The sequence below is a fragment of the Callorhinus ursinus genome, unplaced genomic scaffold (assembly GCF_003265705.2).
Source record: "Callorhinus ursinus isolate GAN/ISIS: 27379988/994484 unplaced genomic scaffold, GSC_fseal_2.0 scaffold77, whole genome shotgun sequence".
Taxonomy (NCBI): Eukaryota; Metazoa; Chordata; class Mammalia; order Carnivora; family Otariidae; genus Callorhinus; species Callorhinus ursinus.
Window position 1 is genome coordinate 4,699,734 of NW_027397139.1, and position 8,057 is coordinate 4,707,790.

Below are 8,057 nucleotides of genomic sequence, written 5' to 3' on the forward strand. Positions count from 1 at the left end.
AATTTGTTTTCTATGATTAAAAGTCTCTTTTCAGAAACAAGAGGCTGAGGATTGCGTTAGCAATAAACCAGTTCACGCCGGAGCCCTGGGAAGGAAGCGCCTCTGGTGGATCCGGCCTCTCCGTGGGACTCTGAGAAAAAGCTACCACCAGGTAGACGCCGTCTGTCACCATGGGTAAAGGAGACCCCAACAGGCCGCGGGGCGAGATGTCCTCGTACGCCTTCTTCGTGCAGACTTGCCGGGAAGAGCACAAGAAGAAGCACCCAGACTCCTCCGTCAATTTCGCCGAATTCTCCAAGAAATGTTCGGAGAGATGGAAGACCATGTCTGCAAAGGAAAAGTCGAAATTTGAAGATATGGCAAAAAGTGACAAAGCTCGCTGTGACAGGGAGATGAAAAATTATGTTCCTCCCAAAGGTGACAAGAAAGGAAAGAAAAAAGATCCCATTGCTCCTAAAAGGCCTCCGTCTGCTTTCTTCCTGTTTTGCTCTGAACATCGCCCAAAGGTCAAAAGTGAACACCCTGGTTTATCCATTGGGGATACTGCAAAAAAAAATTGGGTGAAATGTGGTCTGAACAGTCAACCAAAGACAAACAACCATATGAACAGAAAGCAGCTAAGCTGAAGGAGAAGTATGAAAAGGGTATTGCTGCATATCGCGCCAAGGGCAAAAGTGAAGCGGGAAGGAGGGCCCTGGCAGGCCGACAGGTTCAAAGAAGAAGAATGAACCAGAGGAGGAGGAGGAAGAGGATGAAGACGATGAGGAAGAGGAGGAAGATGAAGAATAAATGGCTGTCCTGTAACGGTACGTGTGGAGTGTGCGTGTCTGCTCAGGCAATTGTTTTGCTAAGAATGTGATTTCAAGTGCGGCTCAATATTAGCTTCAGTATAAAAACTGTACAGATTTTTGTAGAGCTGATAAGATTCTTTGTAGAGAAGATACTTTTCTAAAAATGCAAGTTGTAGCTTTTTGAGGGGCTACTACATACAGTTAGATTTTAAAGCTTCTGGATGTTGAATGTTTCTAAATATTTAATGGTTTTCTTAATTTCTTGACTTGTGTATTGTAGCACAGCAAACTTGTAGGAATTAGTATCAGTAGTAAATTTTGGGTTTTTTAGAATGTTGCATTTTGTTTTTAAAAAATTTTTTGTAATAAAATTATGTATATTTAAAAAAAAGTCTCTTTTCAGGGCGCCCTGAGTGGCTCAGTCCGTGAAGCGTCTGCCTTCGGCTCAGGTCGTGATCCCGAGGTCCTGGGATCGAGTCCCTCCTCGTCCCCGGCTCAGCGGGGAGCCTGCTCCTCCCTCGCCCACTCCCCCTGCTTGTACGCTCTCCCTCTCAAATAAATAAAATCTTAAAAAAAAAAAAGAGTCCCTCATGGTTTGTCTCCCTCTCTGATTTCTTCCCATTCAGTTTCCTTCCCTTCCGCTGTGGTCCTGCACACTCTTCCTTGCGTTCCGCACATGCGTGAAACCCTATGATAGCTGTCTGTCTCTGCTTGACTGATTTCACTCAGTGCAATCCCCTCCAGTCCCATCCACGTCAGTGCAAATGGTGGGTATGTACCCTTTCTGATGGCGGAGTAATCTTCCCTTGTATATATGGACCACATCCTCATCCATTCCTCTGCTGAAGGGCATCTCGGCTCCTTCCACAGCTGGGCTATTGCAGACATTGCTGCTATGAACATTGGGGTTCAGGTGTCCCTTCTTTTCACTACGTCTGTGTCTTTGGGGTAAATACCCAGGAGTGCAATTGCTGGGTCATAAGGTAGCTCTATTTTTAACTTCTTGAGGAACCTCCATACTGTTTTCCAGAGTGGTCGCACCAGCTTGCATTCCCACCAACAGTGTAAGGAGGGTTCCCCTTTCTCTGCATCCTCCCAACATCTGTCGTTCCCTGACTTGTTAATTTTAGCCATTCTGACTGGTGTGAGGTCAATATCTCATTGAGGTTTTGATTTGGATTTCCCTGATGTCGAGTGATGTGGAGCATTTTTTCCTGTGTCCAAACAGACATTATTTTGTCATACCCTTCCATGTTGCATAAATGAATCCAGTGGTCTCTAGTGTATTTGTCGTTGGGCAACCATCACTACCATTAACTTCAGAACATCCTGTCACCCCAAAAACAACCCTGTCCCCCTCCCCAACCCCCGGGGCCCCCACGAGCCCCCTTCCCGTCCGCGGATGAGCCCGTTCTGGACGTGTCACCCACGTGGACGCACACCCCGTGTGGCCTTCCGTGTCTGGTTCCCTCCCTGAGCGTCGTGGGCTCGGGGTCCGTCCCCGGGGCCGTGCGTGTGGGCGCCTCGCTCCTGCTTGCGGCCGAGGGATGCTCCCGTGCGTGGATGGACCACGTTGTGTGTCCACTCACGGGCGGTGGGCACCTGGGTATGTCTGCCTGCCTCGAGTCGTGCTGTTGTGAACACGCATGTGGATCTAGGTTTTCATTTCAGTCCCTCACTTTTGCCAGGAGGGGAATTTCGGGGTCACATGGGAATCCCACGTTTGAACTTCTGAGGAAGGCCTGACTGGCGGTTCTAACATCCCAGCAAAGCCCGAGCGGGGCGCCGTGGCCTCTGGATGCTCCCTGGGGAGGAATGATGCGTCCTGCCAGTGACTTACTGATGAGAGCGGCTCAGAGGAGCCTGGAGAAGTTTCCATGGTTCCCATTATAAATAGGGCTTGCGTGAGAGACGGGCTGTGAGGCGGGCGGGAGGGTCCCCAGGCTTGGGACAAGGTCACACCTGTGGCACCTCCCAGGCCCCGGGTGTGGTCAGGGCCGCCGGGCTCCTGGGCAGCCAGCCGTGCCTGCACAGGACCCTTTGAGGGGCTGGGAGGGCCACCACCGCCCCGGGACAAACGCCCTCCCTGCCTTTACCTCCGTGGCCCTTGCCGACTGGCTCTCAAAGCTGGTGCGTCTTTATTCCCGGGAAGGCGTGACTGACCTAAGCCCCCAGCCCTGGCCCCATGAAGGCTGGTGGGGGGGGTCTGTGTCCCACGGGGCATCTCCCCAGTCGGGGGATGTGTGCCGTCTGCCTCCTAAAAAGGTCCCTAAAAACCTAAGCCTGTGGCAAGGTTTTCCCCTAACAAAGTAATGATAACCAGAGTGTCGGTTTTCTTGGCCAGACACTCTGGCCTTTGTTGGCGGGTGCAGGTGGGGACTCAGTTTCCCAGCCCCACGCAACCCCTCTCCCTCCCCTGAGTTAAGGACCGCTGCTCAGGCCCATTTCCCAGGCAGACAAACTGAGGCCCCAAGAGAACACCCTTTCCCTTTGGGTTTGAGTTTCCCCGGGGTGCCAGAAGGACAAGAGGGAAGCCTCGTCCAAGGGTTAGAGGGATCCGAGCAGGTCAGGGCCTCCACCGCAGAGGGACGTGCCTTCCCCCACGTCCCGCGGGCAGCAGCGACAGGGCTGCTGGGGCCACGGGACCCGGGGCAGGCTGGCAATGACACGGCACGGCGGGCAGCACCAGCAGGAGCCCCACGTCCTCTCGCAGCTGCTGCCCTGGCCGCGCTGAGGGGGTCCTTCCCGGCCGAGTGTGGCCACTGCCCCTTGGGGAGCCCAGGCTGGGGCTCAGGGCCCAAGGCAGACTTTCTGTCTTCTGTGCCCTCAGTTCATTTTCTTACATATATGCGTGCCTTCTGTCCTTGAAAACCAAACAACCGGACAGGGCTTCACCCCAACGAGGCGGCCTGTGCCCCAGCCGTGGGCTGGCTCTGTGAGCTCCTGAGCCTCGGTTTCCCTGTCTGCCGGCCCGGGCCGGGCCATCGCCGACCACCGAACGTGGGTGGGGGCTCAGGCACTGGCGTCCACAGGGTAGGGGCAGGTGGTGGCCTGGCTGGAGCAGGACCCGAGGCCGCAGAGCCCGAATCAAGCAGGGCCACAGCCAGAGCGTGCGTTAAGGGAATCAAAACTGCTCCCTGCATACCCCGCACAACCTGCTGAGCAGGGAGCCCGATGCGGGGCTCGATCCCAGGACCCCGGGATCATGACCTGAGCCGAAGGCAGACGCTTAACGACTGAGCCACCCAGGCGCCCTATAAGACACATTTTAAAGGCCGACTCCACAGTCTACGGGTTGTGGTCACAGTTTCCCTGGGGGCACGTGCCCACAGAAACCTGCCAAAGGGGCTCCTCCCAACATGCACCCCTGCCTGGGGGTCAGCCGCACCTGGACGGGCGGAAGGGCACAGGCATGGGAGGAGAGGGGGAGAGCGCAAGCCAGCGAGTGAGCGAGCATGTCTGCTGGAGAAGACCAGGCCCGGTCTAGCGGGGAGGGGTCCCGGCCCCCGCGAGCCCCCTTCCCGTCCGCGGATGAGCCCGTTCCGGACGTGTCACCCACGTGGACGCACACCCCGTGTGGCCTTCTGCGTCTGGTTCCCTCCCTGAGCGTCGTGGGCTCAGGGTCCGTCCCCGGGGCCGCGCGTGGGGGCGCCTGGCTCCTGTCCGCGGCCGCGGGACGCTCCCGTGTCTGGGGGACACGTTTGTCTGTTGACAGACATTTGGTTCATTTCCGCCTCTTCGGCTGCTGTGAACAGCGAGGTACAGGCTTTTGTGAGCAGCTACTTTTAGTTCTTTGGGGTAGGTACCTGGAGGCAGGATCATGAGACCCCACGCACTTAAAGCCCAGAAAGGCTGGGCAGTGACTGTCCCTGGGGGAAGAGCTAGAGGACCTAGCTTGGGCCCCGTGCCACATGGCCTCCAGGACCCCGTGGGTGGCCACGGTCGCTTGCATTCCACACCGTGTGGTTACACCAATGCCTGACCAGCCGGAGTGGACGAGACATAAACAGTGGCCTCCCCGTCCCCAGCCTTTTCCATTCGCCTTGGCAGGAAATGAGGTTTTCTAACTTCAAATGGAGAGCTTCATGCCAAACCAGCAGATCCACTGAGGAGCACCCTTCTGAGGGCCAAGGGCTGTGTCTCCCAGAAACACCCCTGGCAGATGTCTACACACACCAGGGGCAGGAGGGCAGAGCTGGGGCTGATGCCCCGGGTGACCCCCCCACAGGTCAGGAAGGGTGCTTCTGGCAACCTCATCTCCATCTGTGGATGAAGCCAAGCTCATTCCCTCTGCCCTCCACGTGGAAAACCTGAAGCCGCGGTTGGCAGACTAACTCCCCAGTGACTCATACGTGAGCTTCCTTGCCTGTAAAATTTATTTCTAATTAAAACATGTAATATTTTACTTTAAACAACTTGGTCTGTCCAAATAAACCATTAGGAAAGTCAGAAGGCAAAGCACAGACCAGGAGAAAATACTTGCAGTGCATAATCCAACAAAGGAGGGTCTAGAATATGTAAAGGACATCCACAAATCAATGACAAAACTCAAACAACCTAATTTAAGAAAATGGACCAAAAACTCGAATGGCCATGTGGTGTGTGATCCCATTTATCTGAAATCCCTAAAATAGGCAAATTCATAGAGACAGAGAGCAAATACATGTTACCTGGGGCTGAGGAGGATGATGGGGGGGGTGACTGCTAATGGGGACAGGGTTTCTTTTGGGGCCAGAATGTTCTGGGAGTTGACAGAGGTGATGTTTGCACAACCTTGTGAATGTCTGAGAAACCCCCCAGAGATGGTTAGTGGTCAGTTTTATGTTGTGTGGGTTTTACCACGATTTTTAAAAGCGGGGACAATGAAGGTGGCTGCTAACAGCATCAGACTGTGAGGCTGGGCGCCTGCCTGCAGCCACGTAGGCAGCCGGGTGAGCCCTGCGCAAGGGGCCTGGCGGGCGTCTGCTGTTGTCACTGTTGTGATTGCTCGACAGAAAACTCTCCGACAGCACGACCGCCCCCCACCTTCCAGATGAGGGTCACAGAGAGGCCCAGCCACTTCTCCCACTCGGGGGCTGCAGATTCCAGCCCCCAGCCGCATGGCCCCGGATGCCTGCAGGGTCAGGGGGTCAGGGACTTGCCCCCCAGCCCACAGACCTGTAAGCAGACAGGGCGGGAGACAGAGGCCAGGCAGAGGGCAGCTCCGGGGACCACCCCTTCTCCTCGTGTGGAGCCCAGGGACAGGGCTGCCCGAGGGACCCTCCTCCTCCATAGCGTCACCCCGTAAAAATGTATTTAGCACCCACTGTGTGGTGGGCCTGGGCTGGTGCCCCCTTCGGTGACTTCGTTTTACCTCACGAGGTCAGGGCAGAGGGAGCCCCGAGAGGGGCCTGGCCTGTGGCGGCAGCCTGAGAGCAAACCCAGCGGTCCCTCCCAGGCCGACCCCACCTGGGTCCTGCAGGCAGCCTCTCTCTGGGCCTGGGGGTCTTCGTCAGATGCCTCACAGGTGCTCATTTATTCAAGTAGAATTTACTGAGGAGCTGCTATGTGATAACGGGGAGTCGAGCAGAGACTTGAGCGGGTTGAGGGAACAAGTTGAAGGGGCATTTGCGGAAGACTGTTCAGGTGGAGGGCACAGCAGGTGCAAAGGCCCTGGGCTGGACCGTGCCTGCCTTGTTGGAGGAGTTACCGGAGGCCCGTAGTTACCGGAGCGGAGTGAGTGATGGGTAAAGAGAGGGAGCAGGTCGCGCAGGGTCCCGGGAGAGTCCTGGGGCTTTTATGCCGAGGCACCCGGGGGCCCTGGAGGGCTGCGGGCAGAGCAGGGACCTGCCCAAGTCGGTGCTCACCGGCGCCCTCTGGCGGCCTCGGGGAGAACAGACCGCGGGTGGCTCCGGGAGAGGAGGGGGGAGGGGACTGCGCTGTGGGGGGGGAGGAGCTGGGGGAGGGGGGGGGGGGGGCGGGGGGGGGGGGGGGGGGGTGATGGGGGGGGGGGGGGGGGGAGCTGGGAGGGCCCGTGGGGAAGTGAGGGGTTAGGGTTAGGGGCCACCGGAAGCCCCCAGCCACCCTCTCCCCCCTCCGCCCCACCTTGCCTCCCTCCGGACCCCACAGGCTCTGTGCAGTGGGCCCCTGGAACTCTCCGCAGTTGCCAGAGGCTCTCTGCCACAGGCACCCTCTGGCGTTGCTCAGCCGACCGCGAGCAGCGAACAGGGTTCACAGAGGCGGGACCAGGGCCAAAATTACAAATTCTGTTTGGAGTTAAATTAAAAGAAAATTTATATACATATATAATGATGTTTTAACACACCTACTTTTCCGTTTTTCAACATTTTTTTAACTACTTCAATGTTCTAAAAAAAAACACCCATTGAAAGATTTTTAGATACAGAGAAACATGTATAAAGGGCATGTTTTCCTCTAATACAGCTTGGTCAGGTTCAGTCCACCACTACTCCCCTCTCTGATATCTCCCCAGCCTGGGGCATTTTGTGGGCCTGGGACTGCCTTTACCCCTATCTGGGCCGTCAGGGGGCTCTGGGAAAATGTGTGCCAATTATAGGAGCGGGAACTTGAAAGAAGCCCTAGACCGGCTTGGGGGGGGGGGGGGGCTGCTGCATATGGTTTGTGTTTTGCCGCCCTCTGGTGGCAGCGTGCATGTGCTCTCAGCCTCCAACCGGGAAATTGTATTTACAAGTCACCGGTTGTCTGGTGAGGATTCATTTGTTTACTTGGTCAATAGCAACAAGAGCCGAGAGCCAACATTTTTCAGCATTGACTGTACACCCGATGCCTGGTAACCCTCAAAACGTGTCCCTCCCCCACCCCCGGCTGAAAGAAGAGGTGCACCTTGCCCACGATCATTCAGGGGTTCGAGACAGAGTGGGGACTTGAACCTGGGGCTCTCAACAGTGAAGGGAAACCCAAATACCCAGTTTGGGTCCTAGAACCAGCTGAGCCTGAAGTCCTACTTTGACTTTTTAGTTATACAAACCTGTAAATTCTTGTTGTGTCAAAGCCCGTGAGTTGAGTTTGCTTCAGTCTGTTTTTCCTACGATTGAAAGACTCTTTGGCTGCTGCCAAATCCAGCTTCGGTACTAACCCAGCCCCCACTGACCACTTGTGTGCCCCTTTGTGAGTTACCTGAAGCCTCAGGGAGTGTCGATGGGATTAAATGAGATACTGACCTTCACCAAAGCCAAGGGGTCACTGATGACAAGACCCACCGATATTTTAGGCTCTAGAGACACGAGGCTTATCACAGGGAACATT

General features: G+C 55.8%; 1 pseudogene; it reads left to right on the forward strand.

Moving 5' to 3' along the window:
- Positions 1-23: 23 nt before the first annotated feature.
- LOC112815346 (high mobility group protein B2 pseudogene) lies at positions 24-855 on the forward strand (annotated as a pseudogene).
- Positions 856-8,057: the final 7,202 nt, after the last annotated feature.